At 45.0% G+C, this 18,148-nt stretch overlaps 1 protein-coding gene across 12 annotated transcripts in view; it reads left to right on the top strand.

Moving 5' to 3' along the window:
* The first annotated feature begins 1,855 nt into the window (after nucleotides 1-1,855).
* Nucleotides 1,856-18,148, top strand: part of nlgn1 (neuroligin 1) — a 342,392-nt gene continuing 326,099 nt past the window's right edge. For 8 of the 12 annotated variants that reach the window (XM_088312249.1, XM_088312254.1, XM_088312251.1 and 5 more), the window contains exon 1: nucleotides 1,858-2,258. The gene's annotated coding sequence lies outside the window, so the exon portion shown is untranslated. Of the gene's footprint in view, nucleotides 2,259-18,148 lie in introns of all 12 variants that reach the window. The other 4 variants (XM_088312253.1, XM_088312257.1, XM_088312256.1 and 1 more) reach the window with 2 other exon arrangements.

Raw genomic sequence — 18,148 nt, 5'->3', positions numbered from 1 at the left:
CTCGAAAATCTTTCTATAAAAACAATAGGGACTTAGCACCGGTTGCTACTTGGGCCCTAATAATAATTCCTAGAAGAACGAGAGGGACTTCGCAGCGGTCGCTGCTCAGGTCCGAATAAAAATAATAAGTTCTAGAAAAACAATACGGCCCTTGCAGCAGTTGCTGCTTGGGCCCTAATAATATTAATAATAATAATAATTTCTAGCAAAACAATAGGGACCTCGCAACAGAAACAAATACAATATAGCACATTTTCCACGTAGGCCGTAGAGATGCAGACATACCAAATTGGGCACTGGAGTCTTCACATGGACGCCATTTCAAAAATACATTGTAAAAGACATGACAATTTGTGATCGGAACACACACACAATTACACACAGACAAGATTGCTGGAGAATGCCAGCCTTGAGAACCGGACGGAAATCAACTTTCCAGGCGATAACCAACCTGGAGATGACCTTCCCTTGGACGTAGACCCGTGCCGTGGGAGGGAGCGAGGACGACCAATTTCAACCAACATTACCCTTGTCATAGAAACCTGGCTAGACAACTCATGTAAAATGTGAGGGTGGGCTGATAGAAAGCACGTTTTTTTTCCAACTGGACTCGCCTGAATGCAGTTCGTGCGGATAAGAAAAAGCCGCCCCGATATCTGACTTGTACAATTTCCTGAACTCCGGAGAATTTAAGAAACTATCGGAACAAAACTTTTGATCAGTTGTTGAGTCTTTATTTGACATCTTCTTTCTTGAATATAAAAACTAATACGCATTGAATAGATTTAGTTAATTATGGGTTTATTACTTAGTACTTTGTATCTGTTTGGCGACTAATTCCAACAGGCCCTAACAATAATTTCTAGAAAAACCTAGGACCTCGCAGCGGTCAGTGCTCGGGCTCTTATGATAATAATTTCTAGAATATTTTCTCGAAAAACAATAGGGACCGTGCAGCGGTTGCTGCTTGGGCCCTAATAATAATAATAATAATAATAATAAGGATGATAATAATAATAATAATTTCTAGAAACATAATAGGTATGTCGTAGCAGTCGTTGCTTGGGCCCTAATATTAATTTCTAGAAAAGCAAGCGGGACCTTGCAGCAGTGGCTGCTCAGGCCGTAATAATAATAATAATAATAATAATAATAATAATAACCACTGAGACATTTTATTTGCGTTGTTTACGTCGAATTTAAAATATAAAATTTTTCGCCAGGCCCGATGAGACTGCAAAGTTTGGTGAGTTTTCGTGCATGTTTAAGGGGGTCAAAAATGCGATTGAACGAACAGAAAAAAATATATATAATTCTAGAAAAACAAGAGGGACCTGACAGCGATCGCTGCTCTGGGCCTAATTGTAATAATTTCTGGAAAAACAACAGGGACCTCGCAGCAGTCGCTGCTCTGTCCTAATTACAATAATAATTTCTAGAAAAACAATACGGACCTCGCAGCAGTCACTGCTCGGGCCGTAATAATATGGATCAGGCTGGCAACCAGTCCAGGGTGTACTCCACCAACCCGAAGACATCTGGGATAGGATAAGAAGTGATCAGTAATAATTATTACAATAATAAAATGAAAAAGATAAAATAATAATAATGGAATATGGAATGCATGGTGTTATTTTTTTAACAGTAAAACTGATCACATTTCGTCGCAGTAAGTTAATTAACATGCAGCCAATTATAGAGTATATATATACAAACAGAAGACTAGAATTTGCATAATTAATTCCTATCCTTAGGACAAAACACGCTCTTGTGACGTAGTTAACCAATCTCTGTGCGCATTATAATTGTATGAAGAGGGGAAAGAGGACGGTATATTATTTATTTATTTAGTATTTCAAATCATCAAATGCATCTCGTACGAAGCGGGTGGTCGTGGGGTGGAATCACGTTTTTTTTTTCAGCATCACCGCCATTTCCGAAGTAGACGGTTTGTGCGTCAAACCCTCAGCGCGTAGTGGCGGTATGCTCGTCATTGAATGTAATTATTAATGTCGACGTTTGTCAATGAAACGTATGCGAATTTTTGTGAAGTGGAATAACCTTCCCCACCCCCCACCCTTCATTGCCTTTTTTGTCCGCCAATGCGTTCATTTGAACCCATTGATTTGAGGCTTCTTATATCTATTTCATCCTTGCATTTCTTACGGGCGACGTCGAGAAAAAAAGACTCAATTTTTCAGTGATACGCAGTGTACAGAGGACTATGTGGACCATGCAGCAGACTGGAGACTAACATGGTAAATGAACATGCTTCTCAAAATCTCTTGTCAAACGGAAGGAATTCGGTAATATGGAATAACATAATTTAAGAATTGAAGGCGCCTATGCAGTGGTTTGAATTTCTTTATCGCACGACATAGGTTTCTGGGAGAGTGGGTCGTAGGGACGGGGGGGGGTGGAATTCTAGTATATGTTTCATGTCGTCATTTCTTCTGAGGGGAAATTGATAATGTGTGTGTGTGTGTGTGTGTGTGTAGGGGGGGTCGTTATGCATCTTTGGCAAATTCCTCTCAGTCGGCTGACAGACCTAGCACATTCATTTTGTTTTCGTAAACAGCAGTGTTACTATACTGCTCCCAATAAATCATACATTCAACACTGTTCTGACGCATGTCCCTCCCAGGCTGTGTGGATGCAATTTCTCTCTCAAACATAATAATCCAGTTAATGATACGACACTCAATGTAATTCATTGATTCATTCAATCACTAATTTCAGATCTTTTCAAAAACGGATTACTAGGATGACGGTAGAGGGGAGCTGGGGTGAGGGGGTGGTCTGTTTTTATGTGTGTTTGTGTGTGCAAGATTGTATTCCTAGTTTCAACCATTGGGGGCACAGTTGTGTGATTAACATGGATTAATGCGGGTTTTTCTTTTACTATATTATTGTTGACATGCTAAATTAATCATTTGTGGGTGTCTTTGTTAATTATGGAAATGTAGCTCTAATCGATTAAAAAAACAAGACTTATCACGGCTAAATACCGAGGCAGTATTGAATTGGTTAACAAGATCTGAAATTAAACCTCAACGATAAACGTCCTTAAAAATTCTAGCCTGTCAAGAAGTCTGGCATTTCTCCAACAGCAGTACTAATTTTCATATTTCTGACCAACTTCAAGTCTCAAAAGTCCAAGCTCTGTGATTGCCCATCCCTCAGGCATAAAAATGACATCAGCAGGCATTGTATTTGAAATCAGAACCTTGTGTAATAATGTCTATCGTTTGTTGTCCCTATCTCTTTTTGTGATTGGTTTTGTTTATTCATTATATGGCACTGCATTTATGTTTTTTTCTGGAGACAGAGTCCAGGCTATTGCAGTTCATGCAGTCCCTCGGGCTCTGATCTACATAGCTCACCCCTGAAGGAAAACATCTACTCAATGCTGTCTGTCTTCACCGCCCCTCACCCTCATCCATCCACCCTAACAACTCACTATTGTTTTCTCCATTAATATACCTCTCTTTCCTCTCCTTTTTCCTTTTCAACTAATTCTAGGTTTAGATTATCTAAATTAATTTATTCATTGATAACTGTTTAAGTTAAAGCAAAAGAGGATAATGGAATTGCAGTTATTGCTTTCAAATTTCATTTCAAGCTCAAGATGGTCTTTATTAATCCTGCAATGGGGAAATTTACAGTGTTACAGCAGCAGGTATAGGTCATACAGAGATGGCTGCATAATGTAGCCGTTAATGTATAACATTAGCAGCAATCATCTGGAAAAGCAAACCTATGTAAATACATACAGTATATACATATATACACAAAGCCCCATTTATATGCATACTTACATCCATCTACATCTACAGAGGAAACAATTTTAAAATCTCTCCATCTTTCAGCCCACATTGGCTGACCCATGACCCTAGTTTGGATAAGCGGTACAGCAAATGGATGGATGATATGAAATCCTTCTAAATATAGTACTAACCACTATTACAGTAATGTTTGCAGAATTCAAACTGTCAAATTCAAACTTGTATTCACTGTACAGGCAATAATTTCGGTAATATTTTAACAAGGGTTTCCTTGACTTATGAGTTTAATTTGTGCCATCTCCACACTTGTAACTCAAATCACTCATACCTCGAATCAACATCAATCCATTATCCCCATTATAATGGGCATAAATGCATTAGGTCCAACACCCAAAAATGTTGTCATGTTTTTTTTTAATGTTTTTTTTTGTTTTGTTTTTTTTAAGAAAATGGCACAAATAACATACTGCATACAAATAGGAAACTTTATAACATTTTTACATTATAGAAGAGAATATAATAAAAAAATGTAGTTGCCTATAATGTAATACATTTGCCCTTTTTAAAATGTTATTGTCCAATAATAAAAAAAACTGGCAATGTAATAAAAGTCCTGAACCTTTAAAATAATTGCCTTTGATCAACAATTTATTTCACAATTGACCATAATAATGGTATTTGCCTGGATTTTCTTTTACCAAGCCAATAACCTAGTAACTAGCAAATACAAGGTATTTAGTCATCTGCCCAAATATATTACGTTTTAGATGTATTACTTTAATTATATTATGCGGATACTATGTTTTAAAACGTGCAGATTTATTACATTATAGGCCATGTTATGGGCTTCTACTAATGTTTTAGCAACTTTTTTCACCTAATCGAATATAATTGCCCACATTTCACTTAAACAGGAGAATGAAACAGTTATTACAACTGATATTTTCTCACTTAACTATCTTGGATTTTTTAACACGCTTGCTGATATTTTTCTGTGATTTCATGCTCTAATTTCATAGACATCAAAATATTCTTCTCAGTATTCACTTGCTTTTTTCCCATCACAGTAAAAAAGAAATTTGGGAAAAATACCATTACAAAAAAAACACCCAATGTGAGCACAAAACACAACAGATAACTTATTTTTAATTGCAACCGTAACCATGAACTGGTGGGCAGATGTGAAGTTTGCGGCTGTCGTATAGTGTGCTGCTAGTTGATGACAGCATCCATCCATCCATCTTGACTTATCCAGGGCCGTGTTATTGCGGATATCAGCTTTAGCATGCTAGCCGAGACATAACTGTCCCCAGCTACTTCAACCAGCTCTTCCGAGGGGATGGCGAGGCGTTCCCAGACCAGCCAGGCTTATGTCAATTATCTAATTTCTCTTTGTTATGCAATCAAGGCAGCAAAAAGATTTTGAGGCTTCTGTCTGTCTGTCCGTCAGTCCGTCCGTCTGTGTATCATTCTATCCATATCGTAGGCATGGATACCAAAACCTATAAATCACATTTTGGTGAATTCTATCCATCCATCCATCCATCTCGGTCAGTCGGTCGGGTCACGGAGGCAGCAGAAGCCCTCAGACTTGCCTCTCCCCGGCCATATATGTCCCATCAGTTTGTGGAGTACTTAGGCCACTACGTGACTGTAATACTGGACGCTTTTAAAATATTCATATATGCAACATTCAAAACTTAAAGCTCAAGCTCAGTAATACTCCCACTACAAGAACAACACAACCATGTAGTACCTTATTGATATTACACCACTGTTCTCCATTTAATTTATGTCGAAGCACATGAACTGAAATGAGTGGCATTTTAGTCAAATTTCAACCAGGTGATTTGGTGCTGGCAGATGGTGGCTTTGACAGAATGTGTGCTGAAGTAAACATACCTGAATTCACAAAAGGACACTCCCAGTTGGGTGCAAGAGATGTGGGGATTACACGGAAAATAGCCCCTTTCCAAATTCATGTGGTAAAGGTGATGGGCAGTAATCACAATAAGTACTAAATACTGACAAAAAAAAGTACCCATCAGCATGCTGCTAGTATGCGGAGATAAGAACATAAAAGTCCTCGAGAAGATTGTTACTGTAGCGTCAGCCCTAGTGTTGTTGTGCAACATAAGCCGCTTTCTGTATCATATGTCATGTACATTTGGTAATAAAAAAAAAAAATCTTGTCATTTGTTTTTGCCTTTCTGCTAAACTTATTTTTATGTATGCTTCAGAAACAAGGAAAATGTAAACTATCAAAAATAAAATCCTATAATAACAGGATTGCAGCAGCAGTGCACATGATTTATGTCTTACAGGTCGTTGTAAAACCTAAAGTGAAAAAATATTGTATGAATAATGCAAATGTTCCTAATTTTATACCTGCAACGTACAGAAAATGAGCGACAAAAATCTCAACATGTGTCAACAATACTGCACAAATATTGCAATAGTGCATGACATGTTTATTATGGAGGACTGAAAGTGCCAAGATTAAATAAATAAATAAATGCACCATGAAATGTTGAATCAAAATTGTCATTCATTAAACTAAATGTTTCATGTATTAATTAGATGTGGAATTAAACAAATGTGCCATTAATTAATTAAATTGCCAATGCGTTTATGTAAAAAATATATTGCTGTATTTCATAATTTCTGTATCTGATGAATTATTTAGGTATTTAATTAATTGTTATTAATTGTTGTTGTATTTTATTCATTATTTCTTGCTCCTGCGTTGCAGTGTTTCATAAATTATTTTTTTTCTGTCAAACTCACCCATCAAAGTTTGGTGGGCAGGTCTGATTGCTCACCTGATTGGTTGGGCTGCTCATCAAGTCAAGGCAAATAAATTACGGAATAATGGATTGATGCCGACTGAGTGTCTAGTGGAAATGATTGGATACACTGAGGGACACTATTTACCTCTACATTGGTTATAATATGTAATATAAATAACAATCATATCCATCAATGAAGATGAACATTAACAAACAATTTGCATTGACACCTGGGTCACGTTTAAGCCTTATACAATGTAAGTGGAATCAATCGGACAGTCCTGATTATCACATTCAATTCTTCTTGTAGCTCAGGTCATGTCATAAGCGCCATAGCTTCTATTTACCCCATATATCATAATTAATATAAAGATAAAGATAAAGATGTCCTTTATTAGTGCCACAATGGAGAAATTTGTGGTGTTAGAGCAGCAAATATAAAGATCACACAGAGGCGGCGGCGTAATGTAACCGTTATTGTATAACATTAGCAGCAGACATTCATAAAAAGCAAACCTATGCGAATATACACAGTGTATACATATATACACAAATCCCCATGAATATACACACTTACATACCACAACATATTCAAGTGTAAGGAAACACCCCTAATGTCTGTCCATGGTACAGAGGGGAAATAAATAAAAATGCTGCAATGATAAATAATACTAATATGATAAAACATACCGCAATAATAGAAATACTGCAATGATAAAAGTACTGCAATGATGAAAGTACTACAATGATAAAAGTACTGCGATGATAAGAATACTGCAACGTTAGACAAAATGCAGCATTGGTCAATATAAATACACCATTTGATAAAAGTATGGCGCCGCGCGCGTGGCTGCCTGTTAGAGTAGCCTCCGCTCACTATTTGAGCCTTTTTCGTGTGTTTTTACCTTTACGCTGTTTTATTTATTTCACCTCATCGCAGCAATGGGCATCCAACTTGTGGTGGTTTTATTGCTGCTGGTGGCAGCAAAAGCACGGTTGCGCAAAAAACAACCGTGTCCGGAGACATAACTTGTAGCTACGGATCGATCGTGTACACAAGAGATCAGCTGTTAGCACTCTGTGCTAACCCTGCGCCGGCTCCCGGAGCAAAACCCGATATCCCCCGCGAGCTGTGGAGGAAGAGAGGAATGGGGATGTTGTGCGGGGGCTAGACGCCAGGCAAGGAGGAGACGATACCTCCCCGTCCTCCCGTCCGTGATTATGGGGAATGTTAGATCGCTTCCCGATAAAATGGACGAGTTAACAGCGCTAACCCGGCACGAGTGGAATTTCCGGGAGGCTAGCTTGCTGATGTTCACGGAGTCGTGGCTAACAGAGCTAACGCCGGACGCCATCTTGGAATTGGACAGCTTCCAAATCCTACGTGCAGACAGAACACTGGAGAGCGGTAAGAGGAAAGGGGGAGGGCTGGCTGTGTTTGTTAATAATAGATGGTGTAACCCTGGGCACATCACTATTAAGGAGCAACTTTGCAGTCGGGACATTGAGCTGATAGCTGTTAGCATTCGTCCGTTCAACGTCTCGCGAGAGTTCAGTCAAGTGATCGCGGAGGTGGTGTACCTCCACCCCCTCTGCTAACAGTGAGACAGTCTGTGACGTACTGACTGCAGCTGTGAGCAGGCTACAAACACAGCACCCAAATGCCCTGCTCCTTATCTCTGGTGACTTCAATCATGCTTCTCCTTCTCCCTCTCCGCCTTCATTCACACAATATGTAACCTGCCACACCAGAGACAATAAAATATTGGACCTTTTCTATGCCAACACCAAGGAGGCGTACACATCACTGTCCCTCCCCCCGCTGGGCAAAGCTGATCACAACTTATTGCTCTCCTGCCTGTGTACAAACCTCAAGTCCGCAGGCTGCCAGCTGTGACACGCCTAGTTCAGAGATGGTCTGGAGAAGCCGAGGGGGCCTGAAAGGACTGTTTCAACAAAACTGTGTGGGAGGTATTCAGCGAAGGCACGGGGAGGACATTAATGGTCTAACAGACACAATTACAGACTATATTAATTTCTGCATGGAGAACACCATTCTCACCAGGACTGTAAGATGTTCCTCCAACAACAAACCCTGGATCACACCGGACATTAAAGCTCTCCTGAAGGAGAAAAAGAGGGCTTTTGTGTCAGGCGACAAGGAGGAGATGAAGAGAGTGCAACATCAGCTGAGGTTGATCAGAGAGGGGAAAAAGTCAGACAGGATGTGGATGGAGGAACAGCTTCACCATAATAATGCCAGGGATGTCTGGAGTGGCCTGAAGACCATCTCAGGCCACGGACAACCAAAGACCCAGATTGGGGGGGGGGACCTTCAGTGGGCAAATGAGTTGAACCTTTTTTTCAAGAGGTTTGATCAGATGCCTGCCCCCGCTCAGTCTCCCCTGTTGCAGCCACACCAACCCCTCCTGCCTCTGCGAACGAGACCCGATCTCTCCTCTCTTCTCTCCCCTCTCTCTCTCCACAGGCTTCAGTTCCCAGCCACATCAGACAACCACCACTTGCTCCTGCTCAGCCCTGTTCCTCACAACATCTCAGGTGAAGAACCAGCAGAGGAAGATGAAGGCGAAGAAGGCAACGGGTCCAGATGGGATTAGCTCCCAGCTCCTCAAATCCTGCGCAGACCAGCTGTATAGAATCGTCCAGCATATGTTCAACCTGAGCCTGAAGCTAGGCGGAGTCCCCCAGATGTGGAAAAAACATCCTGCCTGGTTCCGGTTCCAAAGACCCCCCCTTCCGAAGGAGCTCAACAATTTCAGACCAGTGGCACTGACGTCTCATCTGATGAAGACCCTAAAGCGACTGGTCCTCGTCCATCTGCACCCCCTGGTGAGCTCATCGATGGACCCACTCCAGTTCGCATACCAGCCTGGCATCATTGTGAATGATGCCATCATCTACCTGCTCCACACTTCACTCTCCCTCCTGGAGAAGGCGGGGAGCACTGTGAGTATAATATTCTTTGATTTCTCCAGTGCTTTCAACACCATCCAGCCCACCCTATTGGGAGATAAGCTGGAGCAGGCGGGAGTGTCCTACCACCTCGTCACATGGATCCATGACTACCTCACAAACCAACAACAGTACATGAGAACACAGGACTGTGTGTCTGACGTGCTTCTCTGCACCACGGGAGCGCCGCAGGGGACTGTTCTGCCTCCCTTCCTGTTCACCCTCTACACCTCAGACTACAATTACAATTCCTCTACCTGTCACCTGCAGAAGTTCTCTGCGATTGTCGGCCTCATCACTGACGGAGACGACCAGGAGTACAGAGGGGTTACTCAGGGTTTTGTGGACTGGTGTCAGCAGAACTGCCTCTCAATCAACGCTGAGAAATCCAAAGAGCTGGTGGTGGATTTCTGCAAGCGTTGGCACTCTCTACCAGCACCAGTGAATATCCAGGGAACAGTCGTTGAGAGGGTCTCAACCTACAAGTACCTGGGTGTTCATTTGTTCAATAAACTGGACTGGAACGACAACACAGACGCTCTCTATAGGAAGGGCCAGAACAGACTCTTCCTACTCAGGAGGCTGAGGTCCTTTGGTGTTCAGGGGACACTCCTCAGGAACTTCTATGACTCGGTGCTTTCATTGGTCATTTTCTATGGAGTGGTCTACTGGGCAGGAGGCATTTCGGGCTGGGACAAAAAGAGACTGGACAAACTAGTCAGGAGGGCCAGCTCTGTCCTGGGCTGCTCCCTGGACTCTGTGGACTCAGTGGGGGGCAGGAAGATGACGGCAAAAATGTCATCAATGCTGGACAACCCAGCCCATCCCCTCAATAAGATCACTCCACAGCTCCTTCAGTGATATACTGTTATACCCTCGCTGTACAAAACAGAGATTTCGACGCTCCTTCCTGCTGGCTTCTGTCAGACTTTTTAACAAGAACATTAGGTGCATTTGTGCAATTGTGCAGTCCTAGGATGCAATACACACTATGACTGTGCTTTATCCAATGCTGTACTTAAATAGTGACCAATGCTGTATTTTGTTTACCATTACAGTATTATCACCATTACACTACTTTTGTCATAGCAGTATTTTTGTTAGGTTTGCTCGCCGGTGGGCGAGGAGGAGGTGGACCCAAAAGGCGAGGAGGCAGAGAGGTGAGTCGCGTGAAGGGAATTTATTGACTGAACAAACAAGGACAGACCACATGGCACGGGGCTAGGGAGCAAGGGGAACCAAAACGTGACTTTAACGGAAAACGAGGACGTGGACGTGGACGTCAACAGGAACAACACGTGGTCGTAGCAGTCCGTAATTTGCGGCAACAAGGAAAAATGACCCGACAACGTGTTGTGGGTCTGGGAGGCTTAAATAGTCTGAGTCATTAGGGGAGCAGATAGGAATCAGGTGTGTGATGAGGGTAACGGGGAACAGGTGCGTGGCTGGTGAGGACGAGTGCTGAGGGGAGGCGCTATCACAGCTGACCAAAACAAAAACAAAGTGCACATGGCAGGGAGGTGACGAAAACAATAACAAAACCGCATGACAAGAAAACAATACAAAACCCCTGTCATGCCTGACGTGGATCATGACAATTTTCTATCATTGCAGTAATTTTTTTCATTTATTTTTTTTATTTATCATTGTAGTACTTTTACAATTCCAATATCTTTATCATTGCAGTATTTTTATCATTGCAGTATTTCTATCATTCGGTATTTTTTTAGCATTGCAGCATTTTTATTTATTTCCCCTCTTTACCATGAACAGATATTAGCAGTGTTTCCTTACACTTGTATATGTTGTGTATGTACGTATATATTGTGTATATTTGCATGCTTTTTATGAATGTCTGCTGCCACTGGATCAAGGAATGACGGGCACAAAATCGCTGAATGAATCAATTTCAAAACTAGATTCCACTGTTGATCAGATAGTGTCATCTGAAGCTCATCTTTCCCAACTCCTAATAGCACAAATCGACTTCAAATTGTATACTATCAAGTATTTTTTACAAAAATGAAATGCATTTACTCTGTTGAGGTACCATTCCAAGTAGAATATCCAAACGAGTTTCAGGAGGTCTGTTGGGAAAATGAAGGAACTGTTATTTAGCAAAATTTCCAGCCTGGAGATGACGGAACGAGTTTGAATTCGGTTGGTCAAATTTTGTTGAAAGGTCGGCAAAAGACGAAAAAACATTCCCATACAGATCCTTAATCATCTCAATCCCTTTATCATGCCAACTTCTGAAAGCCACATAAGTGTTTGAAGATGAAAAATTACAATTCCTCAACAGAGGCAAAAGTACAGATGGGCTAAGAAGCCCAAAATGCCTTCTCCAAATGTCTCCAAATAGCTGTTTCAAATCAAGAGAAACTGGCTCTTTTGGCTGTTATTATTTTTTCAGTTGTTTACATTTAACTGTTTGGTGCAGTTCCCCTGTTAGCCTCAGTATAGTGGTGCGCTGTCCCTTTAAGAAAGTGAAAAAAGTCACCACGAGAACAAGCGCTTCCTGCTCACACCAAGTACTGTCGTACATGAAGCTAGTAGTAGTTAAGTTGTGTTTGACGCTTAAGTGCATAAAACGGCATTCCATGTAAGTGTTTTTCCAAATATTTAACCATCGATTGATGTTAATCAGTAGAGATTGTAAATCGCAAATTAGGACGAAAAGTATTTGCATTGCTGACTGTGCCGCCATTTTATTTTGCCAGTGTTAGATTTGTTGCATTTTATTCATTTTTTGTTATGTATTTGTTACAGTCTCACACCTGCCATATAAAGAGAAGTTCTAAACCCATCCTGGCGTCAGTTACTAATTGTGTGGAGGTGTTTAACTATCTGATTAGCAAAAAGGTTCTGCGAGGCCAGTACACTGGCGAATGATCTGATATGGCTATTGTGTGGTAGTCACGTGACACTATTTTAGGGAGCAATCTGTTATCAATAAGAAAAAAATCTATACGCGTAAATGTATTATGTGGATGCAAAAATTAAGAGAATATTTTGGTGACAGGGTAGCATGATGCCATGGGTCCACGATGCCCAATTGAGCCTTAAAAAAGTATATTGATTTAGCCGATTTGCTTAAAAGAGGTGGTCTTGGATGAATATTCATCCAACAAAACATTCTGATTCAAATTAAAATCACCCCCAATATTGAGATAGTAATTGTCAACATTTGGTAAAGAAGCAAATAGTTTAGTAAAAGAGGAATCATCATCCCAATTTCGCTCATTGACACAGTATCACAAGGGAGCCCTGCAAATGACCAGAAACAAGTACGAAACGGCCATCCGTATAAGTAACAGTTCTATGGTGTTCAAACAAAATATTATTGCACATTAGTATGGGCGTTCCCCTAGCCTTGGCATAAAATTTAGAATTATACACATTACATCCACTTTCTCTTAAGTCACATTATCCCTCTATTTCTAAGATGTGCCTCCTGAAGGAAATCCCCTTTAAGAGGCTGTTGGTGGGTCATGACCTTATTGGCTTTGGTTGCATTCCCCACCTCCCTTAGATTCCACAAAACAAATCTAAGACCACTGTCCGTGTTGTTCATAACACAAGAATAATATAGGTATTGTACCAGGCTGATGTTGAATGTGGGCAAATTGGTCATTGGGACAGGCAGTTGTAAAAAAAAGAAGAAAAATAAGGGGAAATGGAGAGTAATAAATAAATAAATTAATTAATTAATAAAATTGAACAGATTCCTGTTGTCTTGGGCACATCTTCTAAGGGCATAGCTGGCTCTACTTGGTGATGCAGTAGCACTGAATATATGTACAACCATCCTGTGTTCTGCCAGAGTGCTTTGGTGTCCCCATCAGGCCACCCTAGAAATCGCATCAGGTCAGTGTCTTGTGTTGGGACTTTGACTTGGTGAAAAATGGCTTCCACATACTTCTTGGTGGAATCTGGTTAGGACTCCAATCAGAGTGTTGGTGAGGTGCATCCCCTGAAGAAGGTCCCCATTCAGTGAGGTTTTGATTGGAAGCACAACAATCAAACACAACACGGATTTTGTGTTTTTTACGATGATACACTCCATGGTGCGGAATGTACCAAAGCTTTACATCATTGCAGCACAAGTCTGTGGAAGGAATAAGGCATAAGGTCCATCATTCTCACCCCTGATGACTTCCTCTGGTTTCATTGCTTTGGGAACATTGGTCCTAATCAATAACAATGGGTCTTTTGCTGCATTGAAGTGAGGAATTTGCACTCGCTTAAGATGTTGCCATGTGTCAATGTCCTTTTGTTGTGGAATGTTACTTTTAGTAACAGGGATAACTTTTTGCAAAAACACAAAAAGTTGCAGCTCTCCAGGCAGCTTACTTCCAGTCTTGGTTGGACATGGACCTCCCATTGTTGTAATAAGAATGTCCAATTTTCTTCCATGTAGACTGAGCCCATCCAAAAGCTTGTCTGTACAAATTTTCTCAGTACTGCCTGTATCTAATAATGTGTGTGCATTGATTACCTTGTTGTCTTTCTTAGCTTTTATTTGGATTGGAACAATGGCCAGTGTGCAGTTTGGATCATCGGCCTCATTGCATTCGTTGCTTTCATCTGATATTTCCAAAGTTACTGAGCACCGATTGTTTCTCATTGTTACTGTGAGTTCTTTTGTCGGTCGCAGGCTGGTCTTTTCCATTAATATGTAGTATACTCTGATTTGTTAGTGTACAGACCTGGCATTTCATTCTCTCTTGGCAGAACTTGCTCATGTGTCTTTGTTTCAGGCAACTAAAACAAGGTCCCTTTTCCCAAAGGAAGTCTAATTTATCTTTGTGAAGAGATTTCTTCAGTTTTTTTACATTGTTTCATGGTGTGTCCGCCTTCACAAAAAAGACAGGGCTTGGTGAAAGTGTGACTGCTTTGGTAACAGTCTTCAAGTCTGTCTTTCTGGTTTTGCTGTGATAGCTTGGTTGTTCCCTGACATAACATTTGTTACAAAAATGGATTTACTGTGTTTATTTTCCATTGTGATGTTTCCTGAAGGCTTGGCTTGACAATATCCTTGATATCACCAAACTGTGTGTGGTGGTTCTAAGAACCGAGTGGAAGGAAGACTGGACCCAAAAGCAAGCGTGGAAGGTTGAGGAGGATTTATTGATAGGATCGGGGAAGGAGCAGCGGGCTCGGGAGCCGGGGAAGGAAGGCTGGTGGCGGAGCGGCGCGGCAGGACAGGTGCGCCTGCAGCAGCGGAGAGAAGCTCGCCAGCAAGGGAGCAGCGGGGGCGACGGGCGGAGGGCAGGCCGGCGCTGTGGCGGGACGAGCGCGGGCGTGGAGCTCGGCGAGGCGGTGAAGACGTCGGCGAGGAGGCGGAGGCGGAGAACGGCAGGAAGGCGGCGTGGGGACAGCCGAGATGCGGGCGGCGGTCAGGCGCTCGACGGCTGGCAGCGGAGGAACGGGCTCGGACGGGCACTGGACGGCTGGAGGGAGAACGAGGACAGACAGGGGTTAACGCGGAGAGCATGTCACGGAAACCAGGCAAGTGCGAGGCGAACGACGACATGAGCCAGGTACCACGGTAGGTCACGGGATAATCCGGCGTCTGGCTCCTGGCAGCGCTGAGCTTTAAACCCCGCGGTGATTGCTGTAGACGAGCTGCAGGTGCGCAGGAGCCGACGCCCTCTCCAGCCGGAGGCGTGCCTGTCGGGAGACTGCCGGAGATCTGTAAACAGAGAAGCTCGCCAGGCCCCCCCATAACCGAACCCCCACAGTACCCCCCTCTCAACGGACGCCTCCTGGCGTCCTACCTGGCTTGTCTGGGTGTAGGGCATAAAACTCCCGGATCGGGGAGTCGTTCAAGAAGTGTTTGCGTGGAATCCATGAGCGTTCCTCCGGGCCATATCCTTCCCAGTCGACGAGGTACTGGAAACCTCTCCCCCGACGCCTCACGTCCAATACTTTGGACACTGTAAATGCTGGGTGGTCGTCGATCATCAGGGGGGGCGGAGGGGCGATGGTCGGAGGGCTCAGAGGGCTGGAGGACACAGGCTTGAGGAGAGAGACGTGAAATGTAGGGTGGATTTTAAGAGAATCGGGAAGCTTGAGCCTGACGGAACAGGGGTTGATAATCTTGGTGATGGGGAAGGGACCAATGTAACGCGGGGACAGCTTACGTGAATCCGTCAGGAGGGGGAGGTCGCGGGATGATAGCCAGACCAGTTGACCAGGCTTGTAGTCTGGGGCCGGAGTTCGATGACGGTCGGCCAGGAGTTTGTTCCGCTGCGCTGAACGAGTGAGGGAAGCCTTTACCTCCGCCCAGACTCCCTTGACCCGACGGATGTGCTCCTGAACGGAGGGGACCGCCACCGCGTGCTCCTGTTCTGAGAATAGGGGGGGTTGGTAGCCGAGACAAGCCATAAACGGAGACATACCCGTGGGAGCGCAGGAGAGGGAGTTGTGGGCGTACTCGATCCATGGGAGAGCCTCGCTCCAAGACACAGGGTTCCGGGCCACCACGCACCGCAGCGCCGCCTCCAGGTCTTGATTGGCCCGCTCGGTTTGCCCGTTGGTTTGGGGATGGTACCCGGAGGAGAGGCTGGCCGTAGCGCCCACCGCCTTGCAAAACTCCTTCCAGACTTGGGAGGAGAACTGGGGGCCTCGGTCGGAGACGATGTCAAGTGGTATGCCGTGGAGCCGGAAAACGTGCTGGGTTAGGAGCTTGGCCGTCTCCAGAGCGGTGGGTAGTTTGGGAAGGGGGACATAGTGAACACTCTTGGAGAAGCGGTCGATGATGGTGAGAATGACCGTGTGTCCGTCGGATGGGGGGAGGCCCGTGACAAAATCTACGGCGATGTGGGACCAGGGGCGGCTAGGGATAGGCAGGGGGCGGAGGAGGCCGGCCGGGGCCGAATGTGAGGCCTTCCCTCGGGCACACACCGCGCATGCCAGCACGAATTCCCGTGTGTCCTTGGTCATGCTGGGCCACCAGAAGTGTTCCCGGAGGAAACGGAGGGTGCGCGCGACGCCCGGGTGGCAGGTGAGCGATGATGAGTGCCCCCACTGGAGCACCTGGGACCGTACGGCGTCGGGGACGAAAAGGAGATCCGAGGGGTCCGCTCGGGGATCGGGTTGAGACTGCTGGGCCTCCCGTACCGTGCACTCGATCTCCCAGGAGACCGCTCCCAGGAGGCAAGAGGGGGGCAGGATGGTTTCCGTGGTCTCCAGACTGGCGGGTGTAGCGAACATCCGGGATAGGGCGTCTGCCTTGCCGTTGTTGGACCCGGGCCGAAAGGAAAGGGTGAAACCGGCTCAAGAAGAGATGCCATCGAGCTTGGCGGGGGTTCATCCGCTTGGCTGATTGTAGGTAGGCCAAGTTCTTGTGGTCGGTCCAAACGAGGAAGGGGACGGGGGTGCCCTCCAGCCAATGCCGCCATTCCTGGAGAGCCCAAACGACTGCCAACAGTTCTCGATTGCCGACGTCGTAATTTCTCTCCGCGGGAGACAGGCGTCGGGAGAAAAAGGCGCATGGGTGTGTCTTCTGCGTGTCGGGGTCCCGTTGGGAGAGGACGGCTCCCGCCCCGGTGTCGGAGGCATCCACCTCCACAATGAACTGAAGCGAGGGATCGGGATGTCTAAGTACCGGGGCACTGGTGAAGGCTTCCTTAAGGTGTCCAAAAGCTTGAGCTGCCGCCGGGGTCCACTGGAAGGGGGTAGTGGTGGAGGTGAGTGCGGTGAGGGGGCTTGCGACCTTACTGTAGTTGCGGATGAAGCGTCGGTAAAAGTTGGCGAAGCCCAGGAAGCGTTGGAGTTCCTTACGAGTGGTGGGAGTGGGCCACTCCACCACCGCCTGGATCTTAGCGGGGTCCGGCTGGAGTTGACCCCGGGCGATGATATATCCCAGGAAATGGACCGAGGGTACGTGAAACTCGCATTTTTCCGGCTTAACAAACAGGCGGTTCTCCAGGAGGCGCTGGAGTACCAAACGGACGTGGCGGCGATGGTCTTCGAGGGAACGGGAGAAAATGAGGATGTCGTCCAAGTAGATGAAGATGAAGCGGTTGAGCATGTCCCGAAGGACGTCGGTCATCAAGGCTTGGAACACGGCCGGGGCGTTGGTGAGGCCGAAGGGCATTACGAGGTATTCAAAATGGCCAAGGGGGGTGTTGAAAGCCGTCTTCCATTCGTCGCCCTCCCGTATGCGAACCAAATGATAAGCGTTCCTAAGATCCAGCTTGGAGAAGACCTGGGCTTCGCAGAGGGGCTCGAACGAGGGGTCTATGAGGGGCAACGAGGTCTTGTTTTTGACGGTTATGCCATTCAGGGCCTTGAAGTCAATACAGGGGCGAAGTGAGGAATCCTTCTTTTTGACAAAGAAGAAACCCACCCCCAGGGGCGAGGATGAGGGCCGAATGAGACCGGCAGCCAGGGAGTCGCGGATGTAAGTCTCCAAGGCTTCCCTCTCCGGTCGGGAGATATTGTACAGCCGGCAGCTGGGAAGAGGAGCCCCGGGGAGGAGATCAATGGCGCAGTCATAGGGCCGATGGGGAGGAAGGGTGCGGGCGAGGTCCTTACTGAAAACCTGCGCCAGGTCATGGTAGTCGGAGGGCACGGCCGCCAGGTCGGGTGGAG

This window comes from Idiotropiscis lumnitzeri, chromosome 13 (assembly GCF_059441095.1).
Source record: "Idiotropiscis lumnitzeri isolate Australia: NSW breed Sydney's pygmy pipehorse chromosome 13, RoL_Ilum_1.0, whole genome shotgun sequence".
Taxonomy (NCBI): Eukaryota; Metazoa; Chordata; class Actinopteri; order Syngnathiformes; family Syngnathidae; genus Idiotropiscis; species Idiotropiscis lumnitzeri.
This window is presented reverse-complemented; position numbering and strand designations above follow the sequence as displayed.